Source organism: Manis javanica, chromosome 9, assembly GCF_040802235.1.
Source record: "Manis javanica isolate MJ-LG chromosome 9, MJ_LKY, whole genome shotgun sequence".
In the NCBI taxonomy this organism is placed as follows: Eukaryota; Metazoa; Chordata; class Mammalia; order Pholidota; family Manidae; genus Manis; species Manis javanica.
This window is the reverse complement of record NC_133164.1, coordinates 112,684,591-112,706,163: the sequence shown is the minus strand read 5'-3', so window position 1 is coordinate 112,706,163 and position 21,573 is coordinate 112,684,591. Positions and strand designations below refer to the sequence as shown.

Here is a 21,573-nt window from a genome sequence, read left to right as displayed (position 1 = left end):
ATTTGCACACAGATGTCTTCATTTTCCTCAGGTCTCTGCTCAAATGTCTTTTTGGCACCTGGCATTATGTACCTTACTATTATTTTTTCCATAGCACTTCCTGCCACCTGATTTTTATACATTTGCTTGATATTTATTTCTCTTCACCTCTTTTCCATCTACCCTGCCAAACCCTGAGAATGTAGGTTGCATATGGGCAGGGATGTTATTTTGTTACCATTGGAACTTCAGGGCCTGAAAATTGTAGGCACTTCAAGAGTATAGTGATAGAGAAGTAACCAGTATATAGCAAACCATTTAATTTTAGAATTTTAAAATCATAAAATTTTTGATAAATAGAAAAATCCGGAATGTTCTGTACACTTGGAGATTAATATGTTTACAGTGTTGATTTCCTGGAACAGTCTAGATGATCAGTAATAGGACAACATCCAAATGTTGGGTTAGAATCTAGTCATTACAACTGCTTTTTGGTGTATGATAGAATGATAAGAAAAATTCTCCAGAATAAGTTTATTTTTAAAGTAGAATAAAAAATGGTCTGTGTCCTAGTAGGGGAAAAAAGCACCGAAAAAAAAGGAAGGGAAAAGTACACCATGATTTTAGAAAGCTTATTTCTTAGTAGTGGAATAATGAATTATTTGCCTTTTTCTTCATGCTGTTGGGAATTTTTCACATCTTCTGGCTCCATCTTTGCTCTTCCTTTTAAGAAAGAATAATATGCTTTCCTCAAACCGTACAACCCCCCTAGTACCTAGATAGGTATGTTTCCCTGTGTTGAGAATGGCTGTAGCTAGTTCATTTGCTGTTTGCAACCACCTAAGGAGGGGAGCCAGGGCGGTCAGCAGCATCCTCACACACACTGAAGTTCGGGCCCAGAGCGAGGCACTTACCCCTCTCAGCTGGGCAGCAGTGACTGAAACACAGACCAGAGCGAGAACTAAACCCAGGTCTATTCTTCTGGAGCGTGTGGGCCCTGCAGTTGCCGTGCTGTGAGATGACACCCTCCTTCCTAGATGGCACTGGGTCTCTTCCATCTTCTGGATCTGGTCATTGGCACAGTGGTTTAATGTACCATCCTTTTTCCAGTTTCCTCTACTGCCCCTTGAGGAAGCAGCCCTAGGCAGTATGCAAACTTGAAAATGTCAAGGGGTAAAAGTACCAATAAAATATTGTTTCTCATATGAAGATAAAATATGTCAATCTCACCAAATTAAAGAAAAATTGTCAAGAATCACATCATTTCAAAGCTGCTGGGCAAACTGGAGATCGCAAACCTCACTCACACTTTTATAACTTGGCATGCCAGTTTAGCTGGTAAGCAGAAATACCAACCTGGCTTTGATTTGTCACCAAGCCATGCTGTTGTTTACATGCCATGGAACTCCTACAAGTATTGTTTTGTTTTGTTTTACTATTATGCTACTATTTTAGTATTCACTGTTATTATCATATAAAATTTTTTTATGACCCATAACAATGTCATTCAAGTATTCCTAAAATAGCAGTGCAAGTGCCCCAGCTGAAAAATGTGCCCCCAAATCAATAGCTTTTGAAGGGAAGCTTTATGTGATAAGTTGCCAAGCAGAAGGGCAAACAACCACAATGAGATATGGGGCAGGTGACACGGGAGATAACATTCTGTGAAATACTAGATATAACGCCGGGAACAGGAAAAGTGGCTTTAAAGTGAAAATATGTCACAACTTGCATATATGCTGTGAGAATGTATCTCTCATTTTCTATTTATTCCCTTGAAAAAATCATTCTTGAGTCATGCCAGTTCCAGTTATATTAGGTCTTGTGAGATACATTCTGTGTATGAAATAAGACCTCCCTGCATTTTTATAACAAGAAATAATCCAACTCAAAAAAAGTTGGTGCTGCTTGCCACTTGAATAAACAAGTTTCAGGTTGTCTTTTTAATAGGGAAACTTCATTTTTAGATTATGTCATCCATCAGTTTGAATGGCTTAGAAAAGTCCCGTGTGAAAATAGTAGTAAAGGAAATGTTTTTTGGTGATAAAAATCGGGTAGTTAATATTTCCAAAGCATTTTGCTCAAACGTGTGAAGGGCCAAATTAATTTCCTTGAAATGTTTAGGAGAATGTACCATTATTAATCTAATTCAGCTTCTTATTAGTGCAAAACTCACTGGAATGTTACAGTGTAATGGTCAGCTGTCGAGATGATTTATGCCATTTATTATTTTTAAAAGGAGGGATGTTTTGCATTTTTTTTTCTTTCCATGTGATAACCTCAGCAGAATGAAATCCCATTTCTAGTTTCCACAGTGCAATAGAAACAGGTTTGGCTTCTCAAGTTCAGCGGTGTGATTTGTGTGTATAGTTTCAATTTGTGATGTGTCAGCCAATGAACAGCTGATTTAATAACAGTTAAGAACCTCTACCACACAGGAATGAAGTGATGTTTCTTTAGATCAATAGTATTGCCTGCTCTTACTGGGGAAATAAATCATTTTGCCACTTGGTTGCCAAAATGTGAGGGTTTTGGATCAATGGCACAAACCAATGTTTTTGGAGAGACTATAAGATCTTAGTCCATCAATCAAATCAACTTTAATTAAATCTAATTTAGTGGATTACTGCCAAATAAAAAGAACACTTAAAAGAAAGTCATAGTTGAAGCACACAGGGCTTTTCTTTTCCCACAAATGGCCAATCCACTAAAAAGAAGGCAACATTTCACTGGAGCTGGTCTGCAGTTTCTGACAGTGGCTCCTTTTCTGATGTTCTTGCTCAATCCTTTCTCTTTTAATGGAGAAAAAGAAAGTGGCAGGCCAGGAACCATATTGATCTTTAATTACATGTTCAATATTTAAAAATAGAGATGATCAAGAAACATCTTCCCTTTCCTATTTTCTTTCATACAACCATACCTTTTTAAAAAAATTTATATAAAAATTTATATATAAAAAAAATATATAAATAACATAAATCTGCCATTTTAGCCATTTTAAAGTGTGCAGTCCTGTGACATTAATTACATTCTCAGTGTTGTGCGACCATGATCACTATCTATTTTCAAAACCTTTTCATTATCCCAAATAGAAACTCTGTGTCCATTAAAAAAGCAACTTGCTTCTCTTTCCTTAGCCCCTGTTAACACTGAATTTACTATCTGTCTCTTTGAATTTGCCCATTCTAGATATTTTTCGGTAAGTGAAATCACACAGTATTTGTCCTCTTGCACCTGGCTTATTTCCCTTAGCATAATATTTTTAAGGTCATTCACACTGTAGATGCGTCAGAATTTCCATCCTTTTTAGGCTGAATAGTATTCCATGGTATGGATAGATCACATTTGTTTATCCGTTCAACTGTTGATGGATAGCTGGGTTCTCTTCCCACAATCATCTCCGGACAGATTTGTCGCTGTTGGTCTGGACTGCACATCCTTCCCCTCCCGTCTGCCCAACGTCAGCTGGAATGGTGTGCCTCCTCGGAGGAGGCCCTCAGTACTCCAGGCCAAGTGACATCCAATTTCACCAAGTCTTTGCAGGCCTGGGTCAGCCTCCATTTTGGTGTTTTTCACATGGCCTTGTAATTGTATTTAAAAGTCCTTCTTCCCCTTTGGAGGGTTCGCTCATCAGAGCGCTGGCGTGTCCTACCCTCCTTTGCAGTGTCAGCACCCAGCCCTCAGGGAAGCCATGTGTGTCACTTCCACACTGACATGGGTGTCTCCATGCCCGCTTTCTTTATTGCACTTTCTTAAAATAAGAATTTCAGTATTTAGAGGATGGCGGGTCCATGAGACAGAAGAACCTGAGTCTCTAATCCCTATAGGCGGAGGGCTGCCTGCCGGATCTGCGCTGACTTCGCTTGGGCTATGACGCTCTGTGGTCTGAAGGTAGAGACGGGGGCTGACGTGATCTGGAGGGCACCAAGACGACTTCCTGGAGGTGGCAACGCTTGAACAAAGCTCTGAGGAACGTCAGGGTTATCCAGGTAAAGAGCAGAATGAAGAGCATTGTGGATAGATGGGAGAGAGGTGAGCAGACCCAGAGGCAAAAAGAAGCATGGGGTCAACTAGAGGTTCATTTGGGTAAACCGGCCTCTGCTCCTGACAATATAAATATTTCTGGAAGAATGAAGGCTCCGTGTGAACACTTTAGTCAGATGGCCTCCTCCTTATGTGGAGGAGAATTTGGCAGCCCTGAACGACTGGGAAGTGCGGGCTAGAAGGGGCCCGCTGCTTTCGGACTCAGGGAAGCTGAAGGTCTTGGCCCAGTTGAAGCATGGGTGCCTGGGGGAGTGTGTGGAAGGGGTGGGGTGGGAGGGGTGGTGGGGATGGTGGTGGTGGTGGTGGTGGTGGTGAGGGGGGTGCGGTTCAGCCTGGAAAGGCCTGCTAAGCCATGCTGAGGACTTAGCACTTCATCCTGTACCTGGCGCTAACGGGTAGTATCGGCTTATTCAAGTTTATCAGTCTGCTCTGATTGCCATAACGAAGTACCCCAGGCTGATGGCTTAAACAATAGAACTTTATTTTCTCATAAACCTGGAGAAGTCCAAGATCAAGGTGTCCACAGGGCTGGTTTCTCCCGACGCTGCTCTCCTTGGCTTGCCGATGGCAGTCTTCCCTGTGTGTGTCTGTGTCCTGAGTTCTTCTTAAAAGACCCAAGTTACAGTGGATTAAAGCCCATCCAAATAACCTTAGTTTTACTTAACTACCACTTTAAAGACTGTATCTCCCATTGCCTTCTGAAGTCCTGGAGATTAGGACTTCTGAATTTGGAGGGACACAATTCAGTCCCTAACGTCAGGAGTGTACACTTACAGACTTAAAGCCATGAAAAGGCAAATCCTCTTTGGTGAATTTGATATATATTTCAGAATAATTTCTCTCCTTGACTCATGTATATCAACTCACACCAAAGGCATAACGTGGCCGAGCAGAGCCTCAGGCTCATAGAGAACCGTCAGGCGGCAGGCACTGGGGGCGGCCGACGAGCAGGTAGTACCGGGGAAGACCAAGTCAGAGATCCTCCACCTCCATTCGCTTTGCTTTAGCTACTGATCCAAGTGAAGAGTGGAGCTTCCAGTATGTTCTCTACTTGTCTTTTCTCAAAACACACATTTGTGATAGCCTCTTCCTATATTGGCCAGTAGAAATGTCTATCATAGCCCCAAAAGCTTAATGGGACATGTTATTTTGGAAAATGTAAACTTAGGAAAGCATCCATAGATGTGTGCAATTTTGTAAAGTTATAGCTTCAAAAAAAAGTACCCATTTTATTATGATAATCACATTTTAAATAAAAGTACAGCAAATGGCCAGGCCTCAGTTTTTGTTCTGGGTCCCTGGAAACTGTGCTATAAAGCACATGGTTGCAGAAGGAAGGGTCAATCTGAAATGCTTTAGAGGTGACATTCTTGTTTCAAAGAAATTATAGGCCAGATTAAGACTATATAATACATGTAAAACTGCAACATCTATAAACCTTTATAATCATATAAAAAGTGAAATTATGTTTGAGGTCATAAAACAGACATAAATGTACTGTGTGTATCGATTATAAAATAAGCACTAAAGTGCATTATAGAATATACCTATATAATATTGAAATATAACTTTACTGTATCATACCTTTGACTCATTTCTATGATGCTAACTGTACTAAACATATAATCAACATGAAGCTTGTTTGGTTTATAATTCTGAAGTGCCTTGGAGGTGTGCTTTGGATAACCTGTTCCCCCATATCTCTCAATAGCACGGTTCAGTGCACAAATTGCACTTTTTTTGTTGTTTCACAGAGGTTCCTCTATGTAGTTAACTGAGGGGGTATTATTCTCAGGTTGCTCTCAAAGCCGGGCTTAAGTTTTTCATTGTAGCATCTTTACATATTTAAAGACAGACTCTCCGAATGACTTGTGTGGATTTTGAGATTAGCTGTGTGTTGAATTTTTTCCTCTTAATCCTCTTTGTTGCCTCTCGGTCTGACTTCCAACATCAGCTGTCATCTGATGTGTCATTTTTTTGACTGCCCCGCACCATACCTGTTTCCTAGTTCCATAGCCATCCCCCATCCTGTCTTGTGGAGTGGAGGATGGGGTGCAGGGGGAGAGAAGCAGGGTTCTTCCCCTGCCACAGAGCCTGAGGTCTGCAGAGCCCCTCCCTGCCCTTTGACAGCCAACCTGACAAGCCTGGGACAGACTAAGTCACCAGGGGGCGATGCATAGATGTGGGGACAGCTGGCTTTGAGTGTCTCTGGAGGCCAGTGCCAGCAGCCCTGTCCTAGAGCCCTTCGTCCTGCCGGCCAGTTTTTCTGGGTTCCTGACCATTGTCCAAGCCCAGTTCTTCAGTCACCCCGTGGAGTCTGTGTGCTACCTGGCATCCTTCCAATAGTCCTTCTTCCCCTTAGGGCGGCCTGAGCTGGTCTCAGTGGCTGGCTCCTCTTTCTGCAAGGAGGGTTGGAGAGCAAGGCCTGGTGCGGGCATGTGGCAGACATTTGCATGGCGAGGCAGCAGGTGAATGGTGCTGAGATAGTGATGTGTGATTCTCGAGTGTCTTCTTTTTATGCTGGGCTGCCATTCTTGTGTAACTTGGGCATTTTTTCACAGGAGCATCCTCATGTTCTGCTTTGTCAGGTGACCAGGGGTCCTAAGGTTCTAAGGTGACCAGGGGTCCTAAGGTGATGAGCTCTTTTTAGGTTCCTCTTCCTCTCTCTCTCTCTCTCTCTCTTTCTTTCTGTCCCACTCACTCACTTGGTTACTAAGTCATGATGATGTCACTGCATCAGTTGGGTGAACATGGGTACAGGTATCAAGCAGACATGTTTACATCCTGCCTTCTGATATGAACTCCTAGGCTAGATGTTTGGATCTAGCACACAAATCTAGAACTCTCTACTTCCCTTTTTGGCTGAGCCTCTCTTCTGGAACCTCTTGTTTCTGGTCTGGCATTGGCCTTAGCCAGGGAACCCTGAGTACAAAATGCCAATTCACATCTTAACAAGAAAGGGTAGAGGTCTCAATTCTTTCTTCTTGTACAAAGAAGAGGCCCCATGCCCCTTGTATGAACCCCCCACACCACCTCAACAGAAGAGGTGGGCACCAGCTTTGCATTAAGTCACTAAAGGGCCACTCCAGGGGCCTACTTGGAACAAAGAGGATGGCACCAATGCCCCAGAATCCAAGCTCTACCATTCAGCCTTAAATGGCAGTTCCTCTGTGAAAATGAAATAAAGGTAGTTGAGGATCTTGAACATGAGCATTAGCTCAGCCTTGGGGTCTCGATCCTACTCTGCTGAACTTCCGGATGTGGGTGGCCTGACGTGAAAAGAGGCAGGTCCTATTTTTCCTCAGAAACCCTGCACATAGCAGACAGTATCTGCTTACCCACAGATACTGCTTACCCAGTATCTGCTTTTGTGGAAATGATTGGATTCTCTTTCCATGGTCTACAACCAGGAAATGAATTCCCTTGGTTGTCAAATCTGGAAAAGTTTTAGAATAGTGAGATCTAACCACTATTAGACCACACAGTAAGCTAATCACTGTGAGGGGCTCACAGATTTGAATTCCTGTGATGTTTTCATCTATTCACAGGCATTTTCAGATTTAGGTCTTTGGCTCTAATGCACTTGCAAAATTCATCAGAATTGGAATTACATAAAACAGGATACATTTATTAATTTACAATGTGTCATTACTCAGGGCAGCTGTCTGCAAATGGCATTTTCTTCCTGGGTATTTCCCAGGTAGCTAAATTCAGATCAGAATACTGCTGGGTGAATATATAATTAGACTCCAAAGGGAGTTGTATGTCCCTAACGAATATTTCTAACAAGCTGTGATAGCTTAACGAAAATGCCTTTTTTCTCTCTAGGGAGAAAGAATATTTCTGTTAGGTGATTGCCTGAGAGAAAATAGCACAGCAACTGAAGCTTGATTTGGGAGCTTCCAGCTTTATGTTGTATGTGTTTAATGTTTTCAATGCTCTGGCCTCCCCTGAATTCAGAAAGCCTATCCTGTTCCCAGCGGTCTCAGATAATGGCTATTTTTACCTTGGCATGAATTCAAATCTATGCATTATCTTCCCCAAGCATTTTACATTTTGAAGCTCACCTCAAAATATGAACCCCAACGTGCTGCTTCCTATCGATGGAAACCCGAAAGCACCAGTGAGCGACAGGAAGCGTTTCTCGGTCACAGGGCAAGGGGTAAGTGTCACTGACACCAGCCCACCGTGAGCGGACTCCTCCTCGCTCTCTAAATAAGATGCGGTTTCTGCTTTAAGGAGCTGTGTGGAGTTACATAACCGCTGGGTGTGATTTCTGGAAGAAACACTGGCATTGTTTTTCTAAACTCCACGAGGACGTTCACTCATCTTGGCCTCTTGATTCTTCAACTTGCTCAGTACATTTCCGTGCCAGGGCTCCTTCCTCCCAGGTCCACACGTGGCTCCCTCCCGTCCTTTAAATCTCTGCTCCAATGGCATTTCCTCCAGAGAGAGCTTCCCGCCCCATCATCTAAAATAGCAGCCCCCTCACCCTACCTCATTACCCTGCTTTACTTTATCATTGCCCCTTACTACCCCCTGCCAGTACATTATGCTTTTAGTGATTCATTACCTATCTCTCTGACCTGTTAGCTTTTCAACACAAAGAGGGGCTTTGTGTTCACCTCTGATTCTGAAATGGGTACCTGGCACATAGTAGGCTCTCAGTAAACGTTTGTTAAACAAGTGAATGAATTATTGAGCATATTAATTTCAGGTTCAGAGGTTATTTCTCCTGGATATTTTTGCCAACTGGGTCCATTCTTTTCATTATTAATTTCCTTCTCTTATTTTCCCCCTCAAAACAAGCATTTATTGGGGCACTGAAACCCCAGAGTAGAAAACCATTCATACTGGAATGAACAGTTGTCTATGGACCTGTAGTGTTATGTGTGAATTTGCAGCATCTCCTTTTGCATATGGTGGTCTTTCTGCTTGTGGGTTCTCTAGTTTAGCGCCTGCAGCTCTGAGTTTAGTGATTGAAACTGTTCTTTCCACCCATCTGGAAAAATGACAATAGTGGAAAGACTAAGTTCGTAAGGACAGCCGTTACCTGGGTCTTAATCGCTATGGCAGTCCCAGTGTCTAGAACAAGAAAGACATTTAGTAAATATTTGCGGAATGAGTGGATGTAAATGAAGATAGGACACTGGGTTAGGAGATATCCAGGTAGGGCACTTTAGGGGTAGAATGCATAGAAAGCCAAATGCCTAGCAAGCTAGTTTTTAAAAATGTTATAGATAAGATTCATATCCTCTCCTTAAATTAACTCACGATCCTTTTTCTACTGCCCTTATTTAGGCAGAAAAGGAAATGAGAACAAATGCACCAAATCAGTCTTTCATATCTGACCATTAATTATCATTTATCCAAAATATAAGCTCTGTAATTGAGTTGCAGTTACTGTCATTATAGCAAATGAGTAAATGTATTTATAATAATAACTTTACTTTCCCCCATGTTTATTAAATTTAAAATAACTGATATACATTCATGTGTTAAAAAATTTTTAATATCACGTGAAAAGTTAACCTTCCTCTCACCCCGTGTTCCAATCCCTATAACTACAGTAAATGGTTTCTTCTGTAAACTAGTTTTTCTCAACACAAACATAAAAAGCTATTCCTTTTAAAGAATACAAATGGCAGCATACAATACTTGTTCTTCATCTAGATTTTTAAAAATTAAGGGATCATTGATACACAAGCTTCTGAAGGTTGTGGTTTCAACATTCACCCATATTATCAAGTCCCCCCCACACCCCGTTGCAATCAGTGTCCCTCAGCATAGTGAGATGCTATAGAGTCATGTCTTTGTGCTGTACTGCCTTCCCTGTGACCTATCTATATTGTGAGTGCTAATTATAATGCCCCTTCATCCCCTTCTCCCTCCTTCCCCAGCCACCCTCCCTAACCCTTTCCCTTTGGTAACCACTAGTCCCTTCTTAGAGTCTGTGGGTCTGCTGCTGTTTTGTTCCTTCAGTTTTGCTTTATTGTTACACCCCACAAATGAGTGAAATCATTTGGTACTTGTCTTTCTCCACCTGGCTTATTTCATTGAGCATAATACCCTCTAGCTCCATCCATATTGTTGCAAATGGTAAGATCTGTTTTATTTTTGTGACTGAGTAATATTCCCTGTGTGTATGTACAATACCTTCTTTAGCTATTATAAATAGTGCTGTGATAAACATAGGGGTGTATATGTCTTTTTGAATCAGGGATCTTGTTTTCTTCAGGTAAATTCCTAGGAGTGGAATTCTCAGGTCAAATGGTATTTCTATTTTGAGTTTTTTGAGGAACCTCCATACTGCTTTCCACAATGGTTGAACTAGCTTACATTCCCACCAGCAGTGTAGGAGGGTTCCCCTTTCTCCACATCCTCACCAGCATTTGCTGTTCTTTGTCTTTGGATGTTGGCCATCCTAACTGGTGTGAGGTGATATCTCATTGTGATTTTAATTTGCATTTCCCTGATGATTAGTGATGTGGAGCATCTTTTCATGTGTCTGTTGGCCATCTGAATTTCTTCTTTGGAGAGTTGTCTGTTCATATCCTTTGCCCATTTTTAAATCGGGTTATTTGTTTTTTGGGTGTTGAGGTGTGTGTGTTCTTCAGATATTTTCGATGTTAACCTTTTAGCAGGTATGTCATTTACATACATATTCTTCCATACTGTAGGATGCCGTTTTGTTCTACTGATGGTGTCCTTTGCTGTAGAGGAGCTTTTTAGTTTGATGTAGTCCCATGTGTTCATTTTTGCTTTTGTTTCCCTTGCCTGAAGAGATGTGTTCAGGAAAAAATTGCTCATGTTTATATTCAAGATATTTTTGCCTATGTTTTCTTTTAAGAGTTTTATGGTTTCCTGACTTACATTCAGGTCTTTGGTTCATTTTGAGTTTACTTTTTTGTGTGGAGTTAGACAGTAATCCAGCTTCATTCTCTTACATGTAGCTGTCCATTTTTGCCACCTCCAGTTGTTGAAGAGGCTGTCATTTCCCCATTGTATATCCATGGCTCCTTTATCATATGTTAATTGGCTGTGTATGTTTGGGTTTATATCTGGGCTCTCTGTTCTTTTACATTGATCTATGAGTCTGTTCTTGTGCTAGTACCAAATTGTCTTGATTACTGTGGCTTTGTAGTAGAGCTTGAAGTTGGGGAGCATAATCACCCCAGCTTTATTCTTCCTTCTAAGGATTTCTTTGTCTATTCAGGGTCTTTTGTCATTCCATATGAATTTTAGAACTATTTGTTCTAGTTTTTGAAGAATGTTATTGGTTTTTTGATAGGGATTGAATTGAATCTGTAGATTACTTTATGTAGGATGGCCATCTTGACAATATTAATTCTTCCTATCCATGAGCATGGGATGTATTTCCTTTTTTGGTGTCCTCTTTAATTTCTCTCATGTGTGTCTTGTAGTTTTCAGGATATTGGTATTTCATGTCCTTGGTTAGGTTTGTTCCTAGGTATTCTATTCTTTTTGATGCAATTGCAAATGGAGTTGTTTTCCTGATTTCTCTTTCTGCTAGTTCATCATTAGTATGTAAGAATACAACAGATTACTGTGTATTAATTTTGTATCCTGCAACTTTGCTGAATTCAGTTATTAGTTCTAGTAGTCTTGGGGTGGATTAGTCAAGGTTTTTTATGTACAATATCATGTCATCTGCAAACTGTGACAGTTTAACTTCTTCCCTACCAATCTGGATCCCTTTTATTTCTGTGTGTTGTATAATTGCTGTGGCTAGGACCTCCAGTTCTATGTTGAATTAAAGTGGAGAGAGTAGACATCCTTATCTTGTTCCTGATCTTAGAGGAAAAACTTTCAGCTTTTTGCTATTAAGTATCATTTTGGCTGTGGGTTTGACATATATGGACTTTATTATGTTGAGGTACTTGTCTTCTATGCCCATTTTGTTGAGAGTTTTTATCATGAGTGAATGTTGAATTTTGTCAAATGCTTTTTCAGTATCTATGGAGATAATCATGTGATTTTTGTCCTTTTTGTTGATGTGGTGGATGATGTTGATGGATTTCCTAATATTGTACCATCCTTGCATCCCTGGAATAAATCCCACTTGATCATGATGGATGATCTTTTAGACGTATTTTTGAATTTGGTTTGCGAATATTTTTTTTTTTTTTTTTTTTTTTTTTTTTTTAGTTTTTTTTTTTTTTTTTTTTTTTTTTGAGAGGGCATCTCTCATATTTATTGATCAAATGGTTGTTAACAACAATAAAATTCAGTATAGGGGGGTCAATGCTCAATGTACAATCATTAATCCATCTCAAGCCTAATTCTCGTCAGTCTCCAATCTTCTGAAGCATAACGAACAAGTTCTTACATGGTGAACGAATTCTTACAGAGTGAATAAATTCTTACATGGTGAACAGTACAAGGGCAGTCATCACAGAAACTTTCGGTTTTGATCATGCAATATGACCTATAAACCATCAGGTCAAATATGAATATTCATTTGATTTTTGTACTTGATTTATATGTTGATCCCACATTTCTCCTATTATTATTATTATTTTTATTTTTAATAAAATGCTGAAGTGGTAGGTAGATGCAAGATAAAGGTAGAAAACATAGTTTTGTGCTGTAAGAAGGCAAATGTAGATGATCAGATGATCAGGTGTGTGCCTATGGACTAAGTATTAATCCAGGCTAGACAAGGGCAGCAAGACATCCACGGATGCAGAAGATTTCTCTCAAAGCAGGGGGGGTGAGGTTCTGAGCCTCACCTCTGTTGATCCCCAAATTCTCACCTGATGGCCCCCCTGCGACTGTGCCTGTCTTAGGTTGTTCCTCCCTTGAGGAATCTTACCCGTCTCTGGCTAACCAGTCATCTTCCGGGGCCATACAGGGAAATGTAAAGTTGGTAAGTGAGAGAGAAGCCATATTGTTTGCAAAGGTTAGCTTTTTACTTCTTTGCAGATTTATGCCCTGTGGCTTCTATGCCCAGCACTTGTCTCGAGGTATCTTTACCACCTGGAGGAATTATGATACTCGGTAAATTCGATATGAGGCACGAATTCTATTTAAAGTTTGTAATTAGGAAGGAAGAAGAAAAGCTATAGATGTAGCATATGAAGGAAACTTGGGAGGATTGATTATTTCTTTGACATATCTTCTTGTATAGTACCTTAAGTATGTATAGGTTTTAAACTACTAACTAATTTGCACACACATATTGACATAATAGGAATACGGTGACATAAACAAAGCAAATCTATAATCACCAGCCATCTCCAGTGAAGCCAAGAAAACCATTTAGGCACCCTAGGCATTTGTGAAAATTTATCTATGATATGATGGATATTTTCCAACTGTACTTGAACCATCAGACAAATTAAAGCAGCCCATTTCTGGGATCTGTTCACATCCCATATGTTCTTTTAACCATAGATAGTCTATAGTCATGAGATTTTGGGGTGCTACAACTTGCACCCCTCCCAACTCCTGGTTGAGTTCCAACAGTACAGATCCAGTCAAATTCGTTGTCTCACTGTATGCACATGCCAGCCTAGACATCTCCCTCCTCCTTCTCATGGCAAGTCCAGGAGATGGTGGGCTGGATGCAGCCACAACCGCAGCATCGTCCGGATCCCTGTGGAGGCTTTTTGATGATCATCCCCCGGCACGAGTCCTCCAGAGAGTGCTGATGCCGGAAGCTCCTCCTCATATCGTATCTTAGTTCATTTTCTGGGTATCCAAGCTAGGCCTTGATCTTCTGCGTAGAAACAAACAGACCCTTTGCCCACACTTTGACATGCCCTCTATACCACTGTGCAGAACTCATTGGAGGTCAGCACACAGTAACTGCTTTTTTTTTTTTTTTTTTAATTAAGAGAAAGGAATATTATCAGAAAAGAGTACCTCCATAGCTGATCATCTGACACCCTTTAAGTGATCAACATTAAGGATATTTAAAGCATGCGTTGATCTTTGATTTACCAATAGTTTTATCCTGTTAAGGAGTAATCCCCCTTTTCTTTCTTTCTTTCTTTTTTTTTTTTTTAAATTTTTAATCTACACTTACCTGAAGAATACTATGTTTACTATGCTCTCCCCTATATCAGGTCCCCCCTAACAACCACATTACGGTTACTGTCCATCAGCTTAGCAAAATGTTGTAGAGTCACTACTTGTCCTCTCTGTGTTGTGCAGCCCACCCTACCCTTTCTCCCTCCCCCCCATGCATGCTAATCTTAATACCCCCCTTCTTCTTCCCCCCCCTTATCCCTCCCTGCCCACCCATCCTCCCCAGTTCCTTTCCCTTTGGTACCTGTTAGTCCATTTTTGGGTTCTGTAATTCTGCTGCTGTTTTGTTCCTTCAGTTTTTCCTTTGTTCCTATACTCCTCAGATGAGTGAAATCATTTGGTATTTCTCTTTCTCCGCTTGGCTTATTTCACTGAGCATAATACTCTCCAGCTCCATCCATGTTGCTGCAAATGGTTGGATTTTTCCACTTCTTATGGCTGAGTAGTATTCCATTGTGTATATGTACCACATCTTCTTTATCCATTCATCTAGAGATGGACATTTAGGTTGCTTCCAATTCTTGGCTATTGTAAATAGTGCTGCGATAAACATAGGAGTGCATCTGTCTTTCTCAAACTTGATTGCTGCGTTCTTAGGGTAAATTCCTAGGAGTGGAATTCCTGGGTCAAATGGTAGGTCTGTTTTGAGCATTTTGATGCACCTCCATACTGCTTTCCACAATGGTTGAACTAATTTACATTCCCACCAGCAGTGTAGGAGGGTTCCCCTTTCTCCACAGCCTCGCCAACATTTGTTGTTGTTTGTCTTTTGGATGGCAGCTATCCTTACTGGTGTGAGGTGATACCTCATTGTAGTTTTAATTTGCATTTCTCTGATAATTAGCGATGTGGAGCATCTTTTCATGTGTCTCTTGGCCATCTGTATTTCTTTTTTGGAGAACTGTCTGTTCAGTTCCTCTGCCCATTTTTTAATTGGGTTATTTGTTTTTTGTTTGTTGAGGCGTGTGAGCTCTTTATATATTCTGGACGTCAAGCCTTTATCAGATCTGTCATTTTCAAATATATTCTCCCATACTGTAGGGTTCCTTTTTGTTCTATTGATGGTGTCTTTCGCTGTACAGAAGCTTTTCAGCTTAATGTAGTCCCACTTGCTCATTTTTGCTGTTGTTTTCCTTGCCCGGGGAGATATGTTCAAGAAGAGATCACTCATGTTTATGTCTAAGAGGTTTTTGCCTATGTTTTTTTCCAAGAGTTTAATGGTTTCGTGACTTACATTCAGGTCTTTGATCCATTTTGAGTTTACCTTTGTATATGGGGTTAGACAATGGTCCAGTTTCATTCTCCTACATGTAGCTGTCCAGTTTTGCCAGTACCATCTGTTGAAGAGACTGTCATTTTGCCATTGTATGTCCATGGCTCCTTTATCAAATATTAATTGACCATATATGTTTGGGTTAATTTCTGGGGTCTCTAATCTGTTCCACTGGTCTGTGGCTCTGTTCTTGTGCCAGTACCAAATTGTCTTGATTACTATGGCTTTGTAGTAGAGCTTGAAGTTGGGGAGTGAGATCCCCCCTACTTTATTCTTCTTTTTCAGGATTGCTTTGGCTATTCGGGGTCTTTGGTGTTTCCATATGAATTTTTGAATTATTTGTTCCAATTCATTGAAGAATGTTGCTGGTAATTTGAGAGGGATTGCATCAAATTTGTATATTGCTTTCGGCAGGATGGCCATTTTGACGATATTAATTCTTCCTAGCCATGAGCATGGGATGAGTTTCCATTTATTAGTGTCCCCTTTAATTTCTCTTAAGAGTGACTTGTAGTTTTCAGAGTATAAGTCTTTCACTTCCTTGGTTAGGTTTATTCCTAGGTATTTTATTCTTTTTGATGCAATGGTGAATGGAATTGTTTTCCTGATTTCTCTTTCTATTGATTCGTTGTTAGTGTATAGGAAAGCTACAGATTTCTGTGTGTTGATTTTGTATCCTGCAACTTTGCTGTATTCCGATATCAGTTCTAGTAGTTTTGGAGTGGAGTCTTTAGGGTTTTTTATGTACAGTATCATATCATCTGCAAATAGTGACAGTTTAACTTCTTCTTTACCAATCTGGATTCCTTGTATTTCTTTGTTTTGTCTGATTGCCGTGGCTAGGACCTCCAGTACTATGTTAAATAACAGTGGGGAGAGTGGGCATCCCTGTCTGGTTCCCGATCTCAGTGGAAATGCTTTCAGCTTCTCGCTGTTCAGTATAATGCTGGCTGTGGGTTTATCATATATGGCCTTTATTATGTTGAGGTACTTGCCCTCTATTCCCATTTTGCTGAGAGTTTTTATCATGAATGGATGTTGAATTTTGTCAAATGCTTTTTCAGCATCTATGGAGATGATCATGTGGTTTTTGTCTTTCTTTTTGTTGATGTGGTGGATGATGTTGATGGATTTTCGAATGTTGTACCATCCTTGCATCCCTGGGATGAACCCCACTTGGTCATGGTGTATGATCCTTTTGATATACTGTTGAATTCTGTTTGCTAATATTTTATTGAGTATTTTTGCATCTACGTTCATCAGGGATATTGGTCTGTAATTTTCTTTTTTGGTGGGGTCTTTGCCTGGTTTTGGTATTAGGGTGATGTTGGCTTCATAGAATGAGTTTGGGAGTATTCCCTCTTCTTCTATTTTGTGGAACACTTTAAGGAGAATGGGTATTATGTCTTCTCTGTGTGTCTGATAAAATTCCGAGGTAAATCCGTCCGGCCCCGGGGTTTTGTTCTTGGGTAGTTTTTTGATTACTGTTTCAATTTCTTTGCTTGTAATTGGTTTGTTTAACTTTTGTGTTTCTTCCTTGGTCAGTCTTGGGAGGTTGTATTTTTCTAGGAAGTTGTCCATTTCTTCTAGGTTTTCCAGCTTGTTGGCATATAGGTTTTCATAGTAGTCTTTAATAATTCTTTGTATTTCTGTGGAGTCTGTCATGATTTTTCCATTCTCATTTCTGATTATGTTGATTTGTGTTGACTCTCTTTTTCTCTTAATAAGTTGGGCTAGAGGCTTATCTATTTTGTTTATTTTCTCAAAGAACCAGCTCTTGGTTTTGTTGATTTTTGCTATTGTTTTATTCTTCTCAATTTTGTTTATTTCTTCTCTGATCTTTATTATGTCCCTCCTTCTGCTGACTTTAGGCCTCATTTGTTCTTCTTTTTCCAGTTTTAATAATTGTGATGTTAGACTATTCATTTGGGATTGTTCTTCCTTCTTCAAGTGTGCCTGGATTGCTATATACTTTCCTCTTAAGACTGCTTTCGCTGCATCCCACAGAAGTTGGGGCTTAGTGTTGTTGTTGTCATTTGTTTCTATATATATTCCTTGATCTCTATTTTGATTTGTTCATTGATCCATTGATTATTTAGTAGCATGTTGTTAAGCCTCCATGTGTTTGTGAGCCTTTTTGTTTTCTTTGTAGAATTTATTTCTACTTTCATACCTTTGTGGTCTGAAAAATTGGTTGGTAGAATTTCAATATTGTGGAATTTACTGAGGCTCTTTTTGTGAGCTAGTATGTGGTCTATTCTAGAGAATGTTCCATGTGCACTTGAGAAGAATGTATATCCTGTTGCTTTTGGATGTAAAGTTCTATAGATGTCTATTAGGTCCATCTGTTCTAGTGTGTTGTTCAGTGCCTGTGTGTCTTTACTTATTTTCTGCCCGGTGGATCTATCCTTTGGGGTGAGTGGTGTGTTGAAGTCTCCTACAATGAATGCATTGCAGTCTATTTCCCTCTTTAGTTCTGTTAGTATTTGCTTCACATATGCTGGTGCTCCTGTATTGGGTGCATATATATTTAGAATGGTTATATCCTCTTGTTGGACTAAGCCCTTTATCATTATGTAGTGGCCTTCTTTATCTCTTGTTACTTTCTTTGTTTTGAAGTCTATTTTGTCTGATATTAGTACTGCAACCCCTGCTTTCTTCTCACTGTTGTTTGCCTGAAATATGTTTTTCCATCCCTTGACTTTTAGTCTATGCTTATCTTTGGGTTTAAGGTGAGTTTCTTGTAAGCAGCATATAGATGGGTCTTGCTTTTTTATCCATTCTATTACTCTATGTCTTTTGATTGGTGCATTAAGTCCATTTACATTTAGGGTGACTATTGAAAGATATGTACTTATTGCCATTGCAGGCTTTAGATTCGTGGTTACCAAAGGTTCAAGGTTAGCTTCTTTAGTATCTTACTGCCTAACTTAGCTCGCTTATTGAGCTGTTATATACACTGTCTGGAGAGTCTTTTCTTCTCTCCCTTCTTATTCCTCCTCCTCCCTTCTTCATATGTTGTGTGTTTTGTTCTGTGCTCTTTTTAGGGGTGCTCCCATCTAGAGCAGTCCCTGTAGGATGCCCTGTAGAGGTGGTTTGTGGGAAGCAAATTCCCTCAGCTTTTGCTTGTCTGGGAATTGTTTGATCCCACCATCATATTTAAATGATAGTCGTGCTGGATACAGTATCCTTGGTTCAAGGCCCTTCTGTTTCATTGCATTAAGTATATCATGCCATTCTCTTCTGGCCTGTAGGGTTTCTGTTGAGAAGTCTGATGTTAGCCTGATTGGTTTTCCTTTATAGGTGACCTTTTTCTCTCTAGCTGCCTTTAAAACTCTTTCCTTGTCCTTGATCCTTGCCATTTTAATTATTATGTGTCTTGGTGTTGTCCTCCTTGGATCCTTTCTGTTGGGGGTTCTGTATAATTCCATGGTCTGTTCGATTATTTCCTCCCCCAGTTTGGGGAAGTTTTCAGCAATTATTTCTTCAAAGACCCTTTCTATCCCTTTTCCTCTTTCTTCCTCTTCTGGTATCCCTATAATACGAATGTTTTTCCTTTTGTATTGGTCACATATTTCTCTTAGTGTTGTTTCATTCCTGGAGATCCTTTTATCTCTCTCTATGTCAGCTTCTATACGTTCCTGTTCTCTGGCTTCTATTCCTTCAATGGCCTCTTGCATCTTATCCATTCTGCTTATAAATCCTTCCAGGGATTGTTTCACTTCTGTGATCTCTTTCCTGACATCTGTGATCTCCTTCCGGACTTCATCCCACTGCTCTTGCATTTTTCTCTGCATCTCATCCCACTGCTCTTGCATTTTTCTCTGCATCTCATCCCATTGCTCTTGCATTTTTTTCTGCATCTCTGTCAGCATGTTCATGATTTTTATTTTGAATTCTTTTTCAGGAGGACTAGTTAGGTCTGTCTCCTTCTCAGGTGTTGTCTCTGTGATCTTTGTCTGCCTGTAGTTTTGCCTTTTCATGGTGATAGAGATAGTCTGCAGAGCTGGTACAAGTGACCGCTGGAAGAGCTTCCCTTCTTGTTGGTTTGTAGCCTTTTCCTGGGAGAATAGCGACCTCTAGTGGCTTGTGCTGGGCAGCTGTGCGCAGACAGGGCTTCTGCTTCCTGCCCAGTTGCTTTGGGGTTTATCTCCACTGTTGCTGTGGGCTTGGCCTGGCTGGGGCTGTTCCTCCAAAATGGTGGAGCCCCGTTAGAGGGGGAGCAGCCAGGAGACTATTTATCTCCGTAAGGGGCCTCTGTGCTCCCTGCTGCCCAGGGGGTTAGAGTGCCCAGAGATCCCCAGATTCCCTGCTTCTGGTCTAAGTGACCTGTCCTGCCCCTTTAAGATTTCCAAAAAGCACTCTCCAAACCAAAACAACAACAGCAACAATGAGAGAGGGAACAGAAAGGAAAAAAAAAAGAAAAAACACGCGATTTTTTTTTTTTTCCTCAGGTGCCGGTCCCAGGCACCCGCGCACTGGTCCTGCTGCCCTGTCTCCCTAGCACCAGGGTCCCTGTCCTTTCAAGGCTTCCAAAAAGCACCCACCCACCGGTCCCGCAGGGAAGGAACGCTCAATATTCTTTGTCCTCAGGCACTGGTCCCACGCACCCGCTCACCAGTCCTGCCGCCCTGCCTCCCTAGCACCGGGGTCCCTGTCCCTTCAAGGCTTCCAAAAAGCACTTGGCAAAAAGAGAGAAAAAAAAGGGGAAAAACGCGCGATTTCTTCCGTCCTCAGGTGCTGGTCTCAGGCACCCACCCACCGGTCCCACAGGGAAAAATCCGGGATATTCTTTGTCCTCAGGTGCCGGTCCCAGGCACCCGCTCACCAGTCCCGCCGCCCTGCCTCCCTAGCACCGGGGTCCCTGTCCCTTTTAGGCTTCCAAAAAGCACTCGCAGAAAAGAGAAAAAAAAAAGGGGAAAAACACGCGATTTCCTCTGTCCTCAAGTGCCGGTCTCAGGCACCCGCCCACCGGTCCCGCAGGGAAAAACGGGGGATATTCTTTGTCCTCAGGCGCCGGTCCCAGCCACCCGCTCACCAGTCCCGCCACCGTGCCTCCCTAGCACTGGGGTCCCCGTCCCTTCAAGGCTTCCAAAAAGCGCTTACCAAAAAGAGAAAAAAAAAAAGGGGAAAAACGCGCGACCTCCTCCGTCCTCAGGCACCGGTCTCAGGCACCCGCCCCCAGGTCTCGCAGGGAGAAACGCGGGATATTCTTTGTCCTCCGGCGCTGTTCCCAGGCACCTCCTCACCGGTCCCGCCACCCTGCCTCCCCAGCAACGGGGGCCCGTCCCTCTAAGGCTTCCAAAAAGCGCTCGCCAAAAAAAAAAAACTGCTCCGGTTTCTCTCCACCCGCCGGGAGCCGGGGGGAGGGGCGCTCGGGTCCCGCCGGGCTGGGGCTTGTATCTTACCCCCTTCACAAGGCGCTGGGTTCTTGCAGGTGTGGATGTGGTCTGGATGTTGTCCTGTGTCCTGTGGTCTCTATTTTAGGAAGATTTTTCTTTGTTATATTTTCATAGCTCTATGTGTTTTTGGGAGGAGATTTCCACTGCTCTACTCACGCCGCCATCTTGGCTCCCGCCCCCGGTTTGCGAATATTTTGTTGAGGATTTTTGCATCTATGTTCACCAAGGACATTGGTCTGTAATTTTCTTTTTTTGTGATATCTTTGTCTGGTTTTGGTATTAGAGTGATGCTGGGCTTACAGAAGGAGTTTGGAAGTATTCCCTCCTCTTTTACTTTATGGAAAATTTTAAGGAAGATATGTATTAGCTCTTCGCTAAATGTCTGATAAAGTTCAGTGGTGAAGCTATGTGGTTCAGGCGTTTTGTTCTTAGGTAATTTTTTGAGTACCAATTTGATTTCATTGCTGGTAATTGGTCTGTTCATCTTGATCTTTTTTATTTCACATATAATTTAGAGATGATTCCATTTTACTGCTGAGAGGGCTGCCATATTTCTTTAACAGTTGGGAATTATTCTTTTGTATACATGTATATAATTTAATCTTTGCTCTATTGATACATATTTAAATTGTTTCATTATTACAATTACAAGTAATGTCATTTTATACATGGGTAAGTAGACCTATAGGATAAAGTTTTAGCAGAGGAGTAGTTGGGTCAAAGTATATATGCATTTGTCATTTTGATAAATAATGCCAAATTACCTTTCTTGAAAGTTGTGTCATTTCTACCTTTGCTGTAAGTGCTGGTCTTCAGTGATAA

The 21,573-nt window shown here is 41.2% G+C and overlaps 1 long non-coding RNA gene across 3 annotated transcripts in view; it reads left to right on the top strand.

Annotated features, from left to right (window-relative positions):
- The window catches only part of LOC118971928 (uncharacterized), a 69,270-nt gene that overhangs the window by 30,387 nt on the left and 17,310 nt on the right, over window positions 1–21,573 (top strand). For all 3 annotated transcript variants that reach the window (XR_012121253.1, XR_012121252.1, XR_012121251.1), the window contains exon 3: window positions 3,807–3,968. This is a non-coding gene — a long non-coding RNA (uncharacterized lncRNA). The remainder of the gene's footprint in view (window positions 1–3,806; window positions 3,969–21,573) is intronic.